The 18,514-nt window shown below is 40.4% G+C and overlaps 1 non-coding gene across 1 annotated transcript; it reads right to left on the reverse strand.

Moving 5' to 3' along the window:
- Nucleotides 1-451: 451 nt before the first annotated feature.
- LOC148577444 (small nucleolar RNA R71) lies at nt 452-559 on the reverse strand. Its single transcript, XR_015902854.1, has one exon. It is a non-coding gene; the product is annotated as a small nucleolar RNA R71 (small nucleolar RNA).
- Between the last annotated feature and the right edge of the window lie 17,955 nt (nt 560-18,514).

Here is an 18,514-nt window from a genome sequence, read left to right on the forward strand (position 1 = left end):
ACACTCTGGAGAGGACCTTTCAGAAATTTTTGAAAAAGAAGTAAACATGGCAGCCGAAAACAACAACAATGGTGGAGATGCAAGGAAGATACTTGGTGACTTTACTGTACCAACTTCTGATTTCTATGGAAGAAGCATCTCAATTCCTGCAATTGGAGCAAACAACTTTGAGCTTAAGCCTCAATTAGTTTCTCTAATATAGCAGAATTACAAGTTTTATGGACTTCAATTGGAAGATCCTCATCAGTTCTTAGCTGAATTCTTGTAAATCTGTGACACTGTTAAGACCAATGGGGTTGATCCTGAGGTCTACAGACTTATGCTTTTCCCCTTTACTGTTAAAGATAGAGCTAGGATATGGTTGGACTCACAACCTAAAGAAAGCCTGAACTCTTAGGAAAAGTTGGTCAATGCTTTCTTGGCGAAATTATTTCCTCCTCAAAAGATGAGCAAGCTTAGAGTGGAAGTCTAAACCTTCAGACAGAAGGAAGGTGAATCCCTCTATGAAGCTTGGGAAAGATACAAGCAATTGATCAGAAGGTGTCCTTCTGACATGCTTTCAGAATGGAGCATCTTATGTATATTCTATGATGGTCTGTCTGAATTGTCCAAGATGTTAGTGGACCACTCTACTGGTGGATCTCTTCATCTGAAGAAAACACCTGCAGAAGCCCAGGAACTCATTGAAATGGTTGCAAATAACCAGTTCATGTATACTTCTGAAAGAAATCCTGTGAGTAATGAGATGACTCAGAAGAAAGGAGTTCTTGAGATTGATACTCTGAATGCCATATTGGCTCAGAACAAAATATTGACTCAGCAAGTCAATATGATTTCTCAGAATCTGACCGGAATGCAAGCTGAATCCGGGAGTACTAAAGAAGCCTCCTCTGAAGGAGAAGCTTATGACCCCGAGAATCCTGCAATGGAAGAGGTGAATTACATGGGAGAATCCTATGGTAACACTTACAATCCTTCATGGAGGAATCATCCTAATTTCTCATGGAATGATCAACAGAAGCCTCAACAATGCTTCAATAATAATAATGGTGGGTGAAATAAGATTGGCAATAGCAAGCCTTTTCCATCATCTTCTCAGCAGTAGAGAGAGAATTCTAAGTAGAGCATCTCTGACTTAGCAATCATAGTCTCTGATCTATCTAAGACTACCCTCAGTTTCATGACTGAAACAAGGTCCTCCATCAGAAATTTGGAGGCACAAGTGGTTCAGCTGAGTAAAAGGGTTACTGAAATCCCTCCTAGTACTCTCCTAAGTAATACAGAAGAGAATCCAAAGAGAGAGTACAAGGCCATCAATATACTCAAAGTGGCCGAACCTATAGAGGAGGAAGAGGCAGTGATTTCCAGTGAGGAAGACCTCAATGGACATCCAATGACCACTGAGGAGTTCCTTAATAAGGAACCAAAGGAATCTGAGGCTCATACAGAGACAATAGAGATTCCACTGAACTTACTGTTGCCATTCATGAGCTCTGATGAGTATTCTTCCTCTGAAGAGGATGAAGATATTGTTGAAGAGCAAGTTGTTCGGTATCTAGGAGCAATTATGAAGCTGAATGCCAAGTTATTTGGTAATGAGATTTGGGAGGATGAATGATAAACCCATATTTCATGAGTTCTTTTGTGCTTAATTAGAGTGATTTATTCAACTGTTCACCTACTTATTCACATTAATTGCATAGTTTTACTTTCCCTTCCTTATTATGTCATATAATGAAAAACATGTTTCCTAAGCTTTAAAAATTAATTATTTTAATTACCTTTATTTCCATTCGATGTCGTGATTAGTGTGTTGAGTAGTTTCAGATTTTCTAAGGCTGAACGACTTAAAGGATGAAAAAGGAAACATGCTAGAATGGAAGGAGGAAGCAAAATGGAGCTTTAAAGAAACTGGTGTTCACGCGATCGCATGGATGACGCGATCGTGTGTCAAGCACGAATCAGCAGCTGCGCGGCCGCATGACTGATGCGACCGCGCGCCTTGAGTAGAGCGCACATGACGCGGTCGCATGACTGACGCGACCGCGTGACCCACCCGGACGCATGACAGAGGCCACGCATCAGAAATTACAGAATACGCCCCCAGCGAATTCTGAAGCCCTTTTTGGCCCAGATCCAAGTACAGACAGCATAGACCAGAGGTTATAAAGTGTGGGAATGCTTCCATTCAAGGAGAGCTCACATATTTTCACCTTTCAATGATTTAGATTTAGTTGAGAGGGAGATCTTCTCTCTCTCTTTTAGGATTTAGGATTTCTTCTTGTTTTAAGAGTAACTCTGGATCTAGGTTTAATGTTCTTTCAGTTTTTACTTCTATTTATTTATTCCAACATTTGAATTGATTATTATAATTTGATCTAAGAATTCTTCCGTGTTACAGACAGTTATTTGAATTAATGATATTTGAGGTATTTTCAGTTCATGATTGTTCTCTTTGACTTAAGTTATCATTGCTTTCCATCTAAGGATATTTTTATTATTATTCCAACAATTTCACTTTTTCTTTCCTTTTAGTTCTGGTTAAGAATTTAGTAACTCAACAGTTATTAAACTCAACATAATTGAGCTGAACTTAAATAATCCCAACCTTCTCTTAGGAAATAATTAGGATTCAAAGGTCAACTTAATTAGTCCCTTGACTTTCCTTTGCTCTGGTAAAGGTTGACCAAGTGGAGTTTAGATTCAACTTTCATTATTGTTGAGAGAGATAACTATGTTAGACCTCTAATTTCTCTACCTTGCTAAAAGTTACTTTACAGTTATTATTTATCTTTAATTGCCATTTAATTCACTCGTCATTTAAATTGCTTGCTTCTCACCTTCTAAACCCCGATTACAACCCTTATAACCAATAATAAGAACATACTTCCTCGCAGTTCCTTGAGAAGACGACCCGAGGTTCGAATACTCGGTTAACAATTTTTAAAGGAGTTTGTTACTTGTGACACCCAACACGTTTGTACGAAGGGATTTTTGCCGGTTTAGAAACTATATCTACAACGCAACCGTTTCTATGAATTTCTTTACTGGTAGAAAACCCGATGTCAAAAAATGGCGCCGTTGCCGGGGAACTGCTAACGTGTGCCTTATGATTGGTTATTGTAAATATTTTTCTTTTGCTTGTTTAATTATTGTTGTTTTCCCTTTTTATCTTTATTTGCTACTATGAACTCTCACCCCTCTCACTTTGAGTTTGGTTCTAATATTGTTAAAGGAAATAGAAGTAACAGCAGGAATATGCATCAAGGTCAGACCAATCAAGGATGGATGGAACCAAGAGGATCTAATCAACCCTTTTGGCAGCAACACCCTCCGAGATATCCTAGACAAAGACCATTCTACCGTGCATACCCAGCTGAAAGACATGGTGGACAACCTTGTAACTACCAACAAGCCCCACCCAGTGCATATGAACCATCCTTTCAACATAACCTCGAACCACCACACTCACAAGCTTCTCTTCACCATTCGCCATCATATGATCCTTCCTTACCCCAATACCAATCCAATCGTTCCCAATCATCACCACTTTCCTTTGTATCATGTCCAAGTCTGACAAACCGCGAAGCAAAGGATTGCCTACAAGAAACAATGATTAAATTTCAAACAACCATTCAACAACTGGAGCAAGCGCTAATTCAATGGGTCACTAGGCGCTCACATATACAAGGATCAACCACAGCCCCATGTGGATAGCCTGATGAAGAGCGTAGCATGAAAGAAATACTAGAGACTCCAGTAGACAAGACAGAGAATGAATTCGTACTAGAACAAGTGGAAGAAGCTGTCATTGTTCAAGAAGAAGAGTTGGTTGAAGATCTAGGCGATGCTGAACTTCCTTGGGAATCCAGAATTGAGGAAAACTCCGTCCAAGATGCCACAGTTTATGCTAAGGAGGATACCATACAATCTCCAGGGGAAGTCGGTTACGAAGAATCAGACGGAATAATCCAAGAAGCAAATTTCCTTGATGATGATAGTCACAAGTCTAGTGCTCCTAGTGATGAACTTGCATCCGCAAGTGAATTCTCTGAGATCGAAGAATCTTCCCCAAGTGAATATGAAGATGATGCGGAGGTAGATTTCTCTCAACCTCCAATCTATGACTCGAGTGATGAGGAAGACATAGAAGACTTTGACCAGGATACAGATACAATTGAAGATCTGTGCAAGGAAGTGGAAGAATTCACAGAAGAGCACAAGGAAACGGAACTTGCAGAACCACCAAAAACACCTATCCCAAGGCCGTTACCACCCAATACAAGCTTCAAGTGGGTACAATCCTTAACTTATAATTTTACTTATTCACTTGAATATGGTTTGCTTGAAACAGATGGCCAACTTAGAGCTCTCTGCGGCTTTAAGAGTAAGAGGGAAATGGCTCGTATTCAGAGCTGGTGCACCCGGTTCAATAAAGTTCCACGCTTCACCTCGAAGTACACGGATTGGTATCGTGCCCAATTGCATGGATCACGGAGGACGTTTGGTCACCACGGTGAGATTCTACTTTTTAACCCGCCCGAATGGAAACTTACAAATCAAAACGGAGGCAGATCAAAAAACACAGCTTGGGATCATGGATTATGTTCTGACATTCGTCATCCTGGGAGGCTGGATATCTATTTAAAGCTGCGCAGGAGCTTTACATGCCTAGTTTGGGACCCCTGGATATCTGTTTTAACCTTCTTTCCCCCCTCTCATGCGATCGCGCACTCCACGCGATCATGTCACTCCCATTCTCGTCCCAGCCACGCGATCGCGTGCCCCACGCGGCTGCGTGGATTCGAAAATATAACCCCCCAGCCCGCGAACCCTACCAGTCGCGCAGCCCTCCCCTTTCACCCCCAACCCTCTTCTCTTTCTCTCTTCTTCTCCTTCCCCCCCACCGCCGGCACCCCAGCCGCCACACCACCACCCCAACGCCGCCGCCACCCCGTACGCCGCGCCCTAACCCCTTCCCCTCCCTTCTCCTTCCTTCCTCCTCTCCCCTCCCCTCTCCGCCACTGCCTCCGCGACCACCGCCCCCCACCGCCGGCACCCCAGCCGCACACCCCTCCGCCACCCACCCGCAAGCCCCCCCTCCCTTCCTCTATCACCAACCCAAATCCTGGCCGCCACTGCCCCCTCCGCTGCCACCACCGCGTCGCCGTGCACCACCACCGCGCCGGACGCCGCCGCAGCCACCTTCTTCCTTGTTCCACCCCTTCCGCTTACCAGGTTCCGCAACACGCAACCATTTTTTTCTTATCTGTTCGTCACTTTTCTGTATTTTTTATTCCGTTTATGTTCATAATTAGGATAGTTAGACTTGCATGTTGTAGTGGATTTTTAGGTTGTTAGGTAGCTTAGGCTGTAGTTAGTGGATCTAGGTCTGTTTACTTGCATTGTTCTTACTTCTGTTTTATCCTATGTGCAAATCTGTTGCTGCTATAATCATGATTCATATGCTGCTTTCTTGTATGTTGCTGCTGTTTACATTGAGTTTTTATGTTTATTTTATATCTATGTACATGCAGCTTGATTTTTTTTATTCACATGAACTGATTAAATTGCTGTTTATTTTCCGGGACAATCCAATTTTAGCAGGAATGCTGCCCAAATTTTTTTAATTTTGTTTTTATTCACGTTTTAGTTTGGCATTCCTAAATTCTGTTTTGCTCTGCTTTACCCAAACCACTACATGAATGCTAGGGCAGACCTTCTTATTTTTTTGATTTCCTGGTTTATAAACTGCTTGTTCAATTGTGAGTACTTCCATGCTTACCTGTGAATCCTTGTTATATGGAATTTTTCTATGCCAGTTACCTTCCTAACTCACTAATTTTAATTTACTAATTTCTTTTTCAAATCCTAACCATACTAACCCTTTTAATCTCTTTTCTGATTATTTTCACTTTCCTATAATTTTCTCACTATGGCATATTGATTTTTCTTTCCATTTAACATTCATTCACTCACTTTCTATTACTCATTTTCCTTATTTTATTTCTCTCTTAGCGCTTTGAGTTTCCTTTATTTAAATTGCCTATTTGCTTTCCTGTTTTATCCATTTCCTGGTTTTCTGTTTTTCAGGATGTCTGCCTCACAAAGGAAAGGTAAAGGCAAGGCCACTGGCAAGCACAAGAGAGGAGATTCCTCCCAGTCCATCATTGCTCTAATGCACGATTCATCATGGCGGGAGAAGAACTTCACACCGCAGGAGAAAGCTAACCAGCTGCTTCCTGAAAATGATCCTATAAAATTTGCAAACCGATACTGTGAAATGAAGTACCCAGCTTTTGCAAACTCCAGAAATCTATACCTGGAACGTACCTTGAAGATTCCAGAAGCCCTCCATAAGTACACTACTGAGCGAATCAAGCAAAGGGGCTGGTTCTTTCTGGAGAGACCACTGACAGAGGTCAATGCATCTTGGGTCAGGGAATTCTATTGCAACTACTACCTTACTACCCTTGATGCAGTGAACCTGAGGGGAAAGCAAATTCTGGTCACAGAGGAAGCCATAGAGACCATTCTCCAGCTCCCAGCCAAGTCCGATCAGCCAGATGGTTTTGCACAGGCTGAGGAGGACATGGGCCAGATGCAGTTTGACTGGGATGCTGTGAAGGCAAGAATAGCTCTCGACCCTGCTGTTCCTTGGGAGATGGGTCAGAACACCACTATGCCTAGAGGGATCAAGAGAGTGTACTTGAACGATGAGGCTCAGCTTTGGCAACAGATCTTGAGTAACTTTGTGATGCCGAGTACTCACGAGACGGAGATCCCGACTACCATGATCACCCTCCTTTGGTGTGTGCTGGAGGGTAAGGACATTTATCTGCCTCGTTTTATCCGGCATTATATGGCCAGGGCCCACGTCCAAGGCACCCTCCCCTTTCCTTACCTGGTTACCCGGCTAGGCCGTCAGGCTGATGTGCCTTGGGAAGATGCCGATGAGAGACCACCCGCAGCGGACTGCAGGAAGATCATCCCGCACAGCAGGAACTTCCTTGCTTTGGGCTACAGACCACCACCTGTCACTGCTACTGATGAGACAACCCCTCCGTCTGCTGGACCCTCTTCATCCACAGCTGCCCCAGCTGCCCCTGCTGCCACCACTGCACCTCCACCCGCCTCTGAGCCAGTCTATCGCCTCGTGCACCGTCTATTCCGCCAGCTTGATCAGATGGAGCGCCGTAACAGGCACCGGTATGAGAGATTAGAGCACCGCAGCAGGCGACGCTATTCCCATCTGAATCTAATGATCAGACAGGGCGCCGACATCCCCTCAGAGCCCGACACCCCTTCAGAGCCATCAGAGGATGAGCACGAGGAGGAGGATGAGCACGAGAAGGAGCCTCATTCCCAGGCGGAGACTCATTAGCAGGCTGCCCCGCATCAGGAGGTTATGCCCAAGATAGAGGCTGCAGATCCGGAGATCCCGCTCCAGTCTGTCCCACCTCCACAGCAGCCAGACCCCCAGCCCACCACCGCCACAGAGACCCCAGCTGCCATCCCTACCAGTGATGACACTCCTTCACACCAGGCTTGATTGAGCATCGAGGACGATGTTTCATTTTAAGTGTGGGGAGGTCGCCATCTCTGGCGTTTATTTTGTTGAACCACTACATACTTTTTCTTTTATTTTGGACATTTTTCTGTATTTTTCTTTTATTGTTATTTTCTGAGTACTTATACATTGCTACTTGTGTATTTTACTCTATTTTCTGCATTTTACATCTTTAGTTCATATCTTAGTTATTTAGTTCATTTTAGTTATTTAGTTTAGTTTGCAATTCTGATTTATTAGTGGATTAATTAGTATAGTTTACCCTTTTTAGCATAAGATAGTATAGTTTAAATAGAAAAATATAAAAAGGAGGTAAACTAGGAACTTTAACAGAATCAAAATAACCCACACCTTGTATATATAGCATTACATGTTAGTTGACAACGTTTCATCAAGGAGGAACATTAAAACTTTAAAAGCTACCCTAAATAATTTTTTCAAGAGAATAATGGGAATTTTTAACTAAACCTGCATACAATATATGAATGATATATGATGCTTGAGTTAGAGAACACACAGCCTGTGAGTCTTGAGCTTAAATTGTATGGTTGCATTCAAACCATAATTTCATTTCTATGTGTCACATTTCTTTTTATTCTGAAGTTCTTTACTTTGCTTTAATCTATATGTCTAATTATAGAATATAGAATAAGATACATACCAAGAGAATGATTGAGGCCATCATTTGATTTTAGCTCACTTACCCCAAATTAGCCTACCTTTTACATCACCCTTGTTAGCCCCCTTGAGCCTTTTAAAACCCCTTTATTCTATTTAGCCAAATTACTAGCCTTAAGCAGAAAAACAAAATAAAATCCCAAGTGAATCCTTGGTTAGCTTAAGATAGACAAATTATGAATAGAGTAAAATGTGGGAAGCCTTTTGGGAACATGGGTAATAGAAACAAAAAGGTAGAAAAGTAAAAGGGAATAAAATAAAATTTGGGAAGCATGCTCATGAGAAAATCTAAATGATTCAATTATCATGTGCATTAAAAAAAAAAAGGGAATAAAAACAAAGAAATTCCCCAATGAAAACAATGCACATGGAATAAAAATAAAAAGTAAAACATGAGCATGTAACAATAAGTGGGAAATCATGGGAAATTAGGTAAAGAAATTTTATTTTGCTAGATATGTATGTTAGGTGAGATCTTAGTCTAATTAAGGATTCACTTATTAGCTCACTTAACCCTATACATAAATCCTTACCCTTACCTTGGCCCCATTACAACCTTAATTAAGACCTCATGACTTTTTGGTATGACTATGTTCTATAATTGTTGATTGGTTAGATGAGAAACAAAGCTGTAGAAACTAAGAATAAAAAGAAAAATAGAGTGAATAAACCCAATAAACACTGAGTGACTAGAGAGTAAACACAAAATCCAGTGAGGGTTCAATAACTCATCAACATATATCTGTGCTTAAAATTTACCAATTGTTTTGCAAGTTTGTACAATGCTTTCTTTCCCATCTCAATTGCTAAAGTACTTTATTATTTAAGGGTTGGCTATATATATACACACAACTCCTTGAGAATGTGAATTAACTTAGCTACATGTAAGCTTTATATATGAGTGGATGAATTAGAATTGCATGACTCATTAGGTAGATGCATTTAGCATAGGTTGCATTTCATAACATTCCATCACTTTAACCTTAATTATTTACCTTGGATTTAGCATGAGGACATGCTAGTGTTTAAGTGTGGGGAGGTTGATAAACCCATATTTCATGAGTTCTTTTGTGCTTAATTAGAGTGATTTATTCAACTCTTCACCTACTTATTCACATTAATTGCATAGTTTTACTTTCCCTTCCTTATTATGTCATATAATGAAAAACATGTTTCCTAAGCTTTAAAAATTAATTATTTTAATTACCTTTATTTCCATTCGATGCCGTGATTAGTGTGTTGAGTAGTTTCAGATTTTCTAAGGCTGAACGACTTAAAGGATGAAAAAGGAAACATGCTAGAATGGAAGGAGGAAGCAAAACGGAGCTTTAAAGAAACTGGTGTTCACGCGATCGCATGGATGACGCGATCGCGTGTCAAGCACGAATTAGCAGCGACGCGGCCGCATGACTGACGCGACCGCGCGCCTTAAGTAGAGCGCACATGACGCGGTCGCATGACTGACGCGACCGCGTGGAAAGGAAAAGCTCCAAATGACGCGACCGCGTGACCCACGCGGACGCGTGACAGAGGCCACGCATCAGAAATTACAGAATACGCCCCCAGCAAATTCTGAAGCCCTTTTTGGCCCAGATCCAAGTACAGACAGCATAGACCAGAGGTTATAAAGTGTGGGAATGCTTCCATTCAAGGAGAGCTCGCATATTTTCACCTTTCAATGATTTAGATTTAGTTGAGAGGGAGATCTTCTCTCTCTCTTTTAGGATTTAGGATTTCTTCTTGTTTTAAGAGTAACTCTGGATCCAGGTTTAATGTTCTTTCAGTTTTTACTTCTATTTATTTATTCCAACATTTGAATTGATTATTATAATTTGATCTAAGAATTCTTCCGTGTTACAGACAGTTATTTGAATTAATGATATTTGAGGTATTTTCAGTTCATGATTGTTCTCTTTGACTTAAGTTATCATTGATTTCCATCTAAGGATATTTTTATTATTATTCCAGCAATTTTACTTTTTCTTTCCTTTTAGTTCTGGTTAAGAATTTAGTAACTCAACAGTTTTTAAACTCAACATAATTGATAATCGTTATCTTGCTAATTGAGCTGAACTTAAATAATCCCAACCTTCTCTTAGGAAATAATTAAGATTCAAAGGTCAACTTAATTAGTCCCTTGACTTTCCTTTGCTCTGGTAAAGGTTGACCAAGTGGAGTTTAGATTCAACTTTCATTATTGTTGAGAGAGATAACTTTGTCGAACCTCTAATTTCTCTACCTTGCTAAAAGTTGATTTACAGTTATTATTATCTTTAATTGCCATTTAATTCACTCGTCATTTAAATTGCTTGCTTCTCACCTTCTAAACCCCGATTACAACCCTTATAACCAATAATAAGAACATACTTCCTCGCAGTTCCTTGAGAAGACGACCCGAGGTTTGAATACGCGCTTAAAAATTTTTAAAGGAGTTTGTTACTTGTGACACCCAACACGTTTGTACGAAGGGATTTTTACCGGTTTAGAAACTAAATCTACAACGCAACCGTTTCTATGAATTTCTTTACTGGTAGAAAACCCGACGTCAATGAACCTCCATTGCTCATCAATGAACTGAATGCCTTGGTTCAACTAAAATTACCTCAGAAGAAATTGGATCCCGGAAAGTTCTTAATACCCTGTACCATAGGCACCATGACCTTTAAGAAGGTTCTGTGTGTCATGGGGTCAGGTATAAACCTCATGCCACTCTCTGTAATGGAAAAACTAGAGATCTTTGAGGTACAAGCTGCAAGAATCTCACTAGAGATGGCAGACAGATCAATGAAACATGCTTATGGACTTGTAGAGGATGTCTTAGTGAAGGTTGAAGGCCTGTACATCCCTGCTGACTTCATAATCCTAGACACTGGGAAGGAAGAGGATGAATCCATTATCCTTGGAAGACCTTTCCTAGCCATAGCGAGAGTTGTGATTGATGTGGACAGAGGAGAGTTAGTCCTTCAATTGAATGAGGACTACCTTGTGTTTAAGGCTCAAGGATCTTCTTCTGTAACCATGGAGAGAAAGCATGAAAAGCTTCTCTCAATACAGAGTCAAACAGAGCCCCCACACTCAACTTCTAAGTTTGGTGTTGGAAGGCCACCATTAAGCTCTGAGTCTCTGTGAAGCTCTCTAAGAGCTCACTGTCAAGCTATTGACATTAAAGAAGTGCTTATTGGGAGGCAACCCAATGTTATTTAATTATATTTACTTTTATAGACATTTGTTTTCCATTGTCATGTTATATTTTCTTTAGGTTGATGATCATGTGAAGTCACAAAAACAGTTGCAGAATTAAAGCAAAATCCAAAATTACATCAAAAATAGCACACCCTGAAGGACAGGCTTATTGGCATTTAAACGACAGTAAGGATAGTAGAATGGGCGTTTAACACCCAGTCTGGCAGCATTCTGGGCGTTAAACGCTAGAAAAGTGTATCTGGTGTCTGGCTGACGTTAAACGCCAGAATTGGTAGACAGACTGGTGATGCCAGGGCATTTTGGCCAGTTTCACTGACCTTTTCTTTACTGTTTTTAAGGTAGTTTCATGCATTTTCTTGGAAAATAAGCTAGTTTTGGGTAGATATTCACTTACATCTTGATTCAAGCATACATTGTGCACTTTACATGATTTCATGAGAATTTTGAATGAATTATATGATAAATTGGATGATGCATGATCCCATGATTAAGAGCAAGACTTTGATGCACTTTGTTTGATTGATTTCAGGCCAAAAGAAGAAGAGAAGAAGCCACGTTAGTGGCTACGTTAGTTACACTAACGTGGGCACTAACGTGGAAGGAAGGAAAGCCCTAACGTTAGTGAGAAAAGTTAGTGGCATTAACTTTGAAGAAAGGAAATGGAGCCAACGTTAGTGACACTTAACATTATCACTAACGTTGGACCAAGCTCATAAGTGTCCACGTTAGTTGCCACGTTAATTTAGTTAACGTGACCTCTAACGTTAAGAAGTAAAGGGGAAGCCAACGTTAGTGACATTCAACTTTATCACTAACGTTGGCCAAATCACAATAAGCCACGTTAACTCCGACGTTAACCTAGTTAACGTGGAAGCTAACGTGAAGAAACAAGGTGGTCGACAATGTTAGTGACACCAAACATTGTCACTAACGTTGGAGGGAACCCACACAAGCCCCAATAAGCCACGTTAACTCCCACGTTAACCTAGTTAACGTGGAAGCTAACGTGAAGAAGGGAGGTGATCGCCAACGTTAGCGACACCCAACATTGTCACTAACGTTGGAATGAGCCCACACAAGCCACTATGAGCCACGTTAACTCCCACGTTAACTTATTTAACGTGGTAGTTAACATGGGCAAAAGTCCCACCTGGCAGCCTGACCATGCCTTCTTCAAACACGCATAACATGAGCCACAAAGCTCCAAATGAGGTTATTCCAGTGGCATTGGAAAGTAGGATTCCAAAGCTTTCCAAGAATATATGGCACTACATGGTTGACACTAAATTTGAGGGAGAAAACCTGCCCCGAAAGTGCAATGATGAACATGGTATCAACCTGTATTAAGGCCAACTGACCTCTTCACCTTCCAAGAAGTGTAACTCGAGTTGTAGAGCTCCAAATGATGAGCTTCCAAAGGCATCGGAAAGTAGACATTCAGGGCTTTCCAACAATATATAATAGTATGGGGTGGACACTAAGTTTGAGCTCCAGAAACTGGCAATAATGAAGCCCTGATCGCAAGCGTTATTGGCACTCAAGTTTTTCATTAACGCTAGCAACTATGCTGGCGACCATGTCCACTTCAAAGGAGTATACCTTGAGCTACAGAGGTCCAATTGAGGTGATTCTAGTTGCGTTAGAAAGCTGACATTCAGAGCTTTCCAACGATATATAATACTCTATAGTGGGCATGAAATTGGAGCACAAACAAGAGGCATTTTTTAAGCCCCAAAAATACCAACTGGGCAGCAAGTGCAACGTTAGCCACAATAACTTTAGCACTAACGCCACACTTGTAGCGTTAGTGTGGCTGACTTTAGCACCAACTTTAGCACCTGGACCTCAACTTGACTCACTTCTCCCTCAAGTCCACTTCAAAGCTCAAGCAAGCAAGCCCACAAGTGTCAACTAATCAAGGCCACAAGAAGCATCTAGAATAGGAATTTTCATTTAATTGTAATTTTATTTTAATTTTATTTTGTAATTTAGGAGAGCCTATATAAAGGCCTTAGTCTTTACATTGAGGGCATGCTGAGAATACTGGGGAATTAGGGGGTTGAAGAGGGGTCTTCGGACTCCCTTCCCTCACACACTTTTCCTTTTCTTTCTTTGTACTTTTCATTTATGAATTTTGAAGTTTTATTTTCAGTTTTTATCTTCATCTTTACTTTTCTGCACTTTCTTTCTTTTTTATTTTTGTAGAGCAATGATCAACTAACTCTTTACATTGGGTTAGAGAGCTCTATTGTGATTCAATGGATTAAGTGTAGTTCTTATTCTTCTTCTTCTTTCTTTCCTCTTGATTTTACTAGAGAGCTTTCGATCTTCATCCAATTGGGTAGTTATCTTGGAAAAGAAACTATTCATACTTGGATATCTTCTGAACCTTGAAAGAGGAATGAAGAGATCATGCTAGAAATGCTTTCTCATGCTGGACCAAATTGGGTGTGGATGGATATGTGACTATAATCCTCACAACACTTGATTTGGAAAATGCATGTGGTATAATCAGTGACCACACTTCATCTCTTCTCATGAGCAATTGACCAAGGAATTGGCTATTGATCAAGATTTGAGAGATTGAATTACAAGGAATTGTAATTCGATCACTTAAGATTGCCAAGGAGATCAATGAATGCATTGATTGAGGAAGATATAAGAATGAACTTGATCCGGAGGATTACAATATCTCTTGATCCCAATGTTCATTTTATTTTTAGTTCGTACATTTACTTTTCTTGCCATTTTACTTTTCTGCACTTTATTGCTTTCTTTACTTTTCTGTCAATTTACAATTCCTTGTTGCTTATCACTCTAATCTGATTCGTCTAACTAGGATAGTCAATTAACCATTGATTGCTTAATCCGTTAATCTCTGTGGGATTCGACCTCACTCTATTGTGAGTTTTACTTGACGACAAATTCGGTACACTTGCCGAAGGAAATTTGTTATGAGACAAGTTTTCCGTGCATCAAGTTTATGGCGCCGTTGCCGGGGATTAATCGTGATTAACAAACTACCAGTTGGTTGATTTACTAGATTAGACACTTTTCTTTTGTCTTTATTTTCTTTTGCTTCTTTATTTTCTTTTGCTAACTAACTGTTTGTGATATTGCCTCACTGGGAATTTTCTAATCTGTGACAATGGAGATTCCAATTTCTTTTGGTGATTATTGTTTGAGACAGAGCTTTCTGCAGGAAAGAAAGGAGCATCCATCATATTGTAGTCAATCAAATTTCATGGGAAACTCTCCACCACCACAGAATGATTCACTTTACTATGCTCATGGTGGGTGGGAGTATCAAGAACATGAAATGGGGTACTTTCCAGAGCCATAAAATAGTCCATATTTTGGTGAAATTTAATCACTACTCAAGTTGTGGCTGGGAAGATTATAATCAAAGAGATTTCACTCATTCATACCCCATTCATCAAGAGCCATCACCTCTCAATTATACAACCTCACCTCCAAGTTTTACATGCCTAAATTCTTCATCATTTGAGTATGCCTCAGCACAAAAGTCTATCCCAAATCCATACAATTCATTTCACCATCCACAAAACTCAATCCACTACCCACAAGAGTCATACCACTTTCAGAACACACAACCACAAAACAACCAATGCCATTCACAAGCGAACCCCACCCAACCATTACAATCTACCCAACCTCCTTTAGATAAACTTGCTAAGGTGGAACTCATCATTGAAGAACTCAGAAAAAGTAGAGTAGACGAGAGACTCACTAGGATAGAACTCCTCCTTGAAGAAATAATAAAAATAATCGAAGATGAGAAAATTGCAAAAAGGGACCATGAAGAAAAATTGAGGGAGAATGCACAACTCTATTCTGAAGAACAATTCATTGAAGAGCTGAGATCACAAAGAGAGACCACTTCACTCTCTCCAGAAACAGAGGAGTTCATTCAAAGGTCAAGAAAAAGGGAGGAAGTCAATCAAGGGAGTCCACACTCCAAGGAAATAGAGAGTTGCATAGAAGGTGAGTTCATTAAACCACCAATTCAAGAAGATCTTGATGAAGAAGATGCTCCAACCATCATACAATACCCAAGTCTTGAAATCAAGGTAGTGAAGGCAATCAACATGAGCACTAAAAAGAGGATGGTGACCAAGAAAAGAAGGACAATATCCATGAAGAAGAAAAGGTCAACCAAAAAGCATCCCAACCCTACCCCAACAAGCAAGTTTACTCAAGCTAACAACAGAAGAAGGCTTGCTGGGGAGAGGCACTCAAAATAAGGGGCATTAACTGGCTCCTCTTTCCTCTTGAGATCATTCCTCTTAACAAACTGGAAGAAGAGGAAGAAAGTCGTGAACAACATGTCAAGCTAATGACATTAAAAGAGCACTTGTTGGGAGGCAACCCAACCGTAGGTAACATTTCCTTGCTTTGCTTAGTTTAGTTTCAATAATTTGGCATATGATTGCATTCTAAGTTTGGTGTTGCCATGCAACAATTTGAATTTCAATCTTCACTGGGTACTTGCAACATTCTAGATTGACAGTGGCACACTATGTTTGGTGTTGCCACTTAACTTTCATGCAAAGTACCATGTCAACACCACTTATTAATGCAATCAAAATGTCTCTGTTTGTATCTCTTGTGTCTTTATTGTATCTTTAACCTTGCTTGCTGAAACACATGCATACTCACACTTCATTCTAAGACATTCATGATCCATCATGGACCCCGTCACCACTGTTTTAATTGTTGCTTGAGTATAAGCAATCATTCTATGTCTGGTGTGGGAAGGGGAAGAATAGGAGGAAAAGGGCAACAACAATGAAGATAAAATACAAGGTGGTAAAGTTCCTTTCTCCTCTTACTTATTTCCAGCACTTTAATTTGCATGATTGTCTTCTATGTTCTTTGTATGTATGTGTGCTTTCTCCTTGTGAATAAGCATGTCAATTCTGTCTTTTAAACTTTTTATTGATTAAGGTTGTGTTTTCTAGTCTGAATGTCATTACTGCATCCTTACTTTGCTTACTAGTATGCTTGTCCCCTTTAAATCAAATGAAAAGAGAATGAGTGTTTTTAAAGACCAGAGAGGAGTTCATACTATGGAGTAAGTTTCTGAGTTTGTGGTGTGGTCATAAGTTAGCTAAGTTGGTTCAACCACAAGGTGGGAAGACAACTATCTGTCCTGAATCATATGCTTTGAACACACCCCATGAGACTAGCTAAATAACAAGATCCTAATAAGAAAAAGGGAAAGAACAAAGGTTGAAGAATAAAAGAAAAAAAAGCAAGAAAAGAGGCTAGGCACCAAGGGTTTGAGTCTTGAGGGATGTGTCTGTGGTGTTCTTGTACCAAGGATCTGCTTGGATTACTAAGCTCTCAGGGGTGCTTTATCACCTGATAACTTGGGTTAACTAACCCGGGATTATCAGCTGAAAGTCCACTATCAAGAGCAATCTTTGCTACAGAACATTTAGTAGCCCAAAGAGGTGCTGGACACCAACACCTCAAGGAAATAAAATAAACAAACCATGTGCCTGTGGTGTGTATGTATGGGGGAGAGACTTGAGGAAGTAAGTCCGTAGGGATGTTTCAACACCTAGCACCTTGAACCAACTGGTTCGGGAGTGTTGGCTGAAAGCTTATTTTAAAGAGTTGCCCCCTTACAGAGCACTTAGCCTAAGAACACAAATAAGCCCTAAATTGATAAGAAACAAAAGGGGATCAATGAATAAAAGTCTCATGGGATGCAATCAAAGTGAGTGTTTTAGAACATGATAAAGGTTTGAAAGCCAGGAATGAACTTAAGTTGCTATGCATGAAACCACCATAAAACCAGGGACATGACTTCCACAAGAATGACTCATTTCTCTTGGCATTGCATTCATCATTCTTTTGTTCCAGTACTTGCTTAGGGACAAGCAAGCTTTAAGTTTGGTGTTGTGATGCCAGGGCATTTTGGCCAGTTTCACTGACCTTTTCTTTACTGTTTTTAAGGTAGTTTCATGCATTTTCTTGGAAAATAAGCTAGTTTTGGGTAGATATTCACTTACATCTTGATTCAAGCATACATTGTGCACTTTACATGATTTCATGAGAATTTTTCATGAATTATATGATAAATTGGATGATGCATGATCCCATGATTAAGAGCAAGACTTTGATGCACTTTGTTTGATTGATTTCAGGCCAAAAGAAGAAGAGAAGAAGCCATGTTAGTGGCTACGTTAGTTACACTAACGTGGGCACTAACGTGGAAGGAAGGAAAGCCCCAACGTTAGTGAGAAAAGTTAGTGGCATTAACTTTGAAGAAAGGAAATGGAGCCAACGTTAGTGACACTTAACATTATCACTAACGTTGGACCAAGCTCATAAGTGGCCACGTTAGTTTCCACGTTAACTTAGTTAACGTGACCTCTAACGTTAAGAAGTAAAGGGGAAACCAACGTTAGTGACATTCAACTTTATCACTAACGTTGGCCAAATCACAATAAGCCACGTTAACTCCCACGTTAACCTAGTTAACGTGGAAGCTAACGTGAAGAAACAAGGTGGTCGACAACGTTAGTGACACCAAACATTGTCACTAACGTTGGAAGGAACCCACACAAGCCCCAATAAGCCACGTTAACTCCCACGTTAACCTAGTTAACGTGGAAGCTAACGTGAAGAAGGGAGGTGATCGCCAACGTTAGTGACACCCAACATTGTCACTAACGTTGGAATGAGCCCACACAAGCCACTATGAGCCACGTTAACTCCCACGTTAACTTAGTTAATGTGGTAGTTAACGTGGGCAAAAGTCCCACCTAGCAGCCTGACCATGCCTTCTTCAAACACGCATAACTTGAGCCACAATGCTCCAAATGAGATGATTCCAGTGGCATTGGAAAGTAGGATTCCAGAGCTTTCCAAGCATATATGGCACTACATGGTTGACACTAAATTTGAGGGAGAAAACCTGCCCCGAAAGTGCAATGATGAACATGGTATCAACCTGTATTGAGGCCAACTGACCTCTTTACCTTCCAAGAAGTGTAACTCGAGTTGTAGAGCTCCAAATGATACGCTTCC

This window comes from Arachis ipaensis, chromosome B1 (assembly GCF_059453495.1).
Source record: "Arachis ipaensis isolate K30076 ecotype BB chromosome B1, ASM5945349v1, whole genome shotgun sequence".
Classification (NCBI taxonomy): Eukaryota; Viridiplantae; Streptophyta; class Magnoliopsida; order Fabales; family Fabaceae; genus Arachis; species Arachis ipaensis.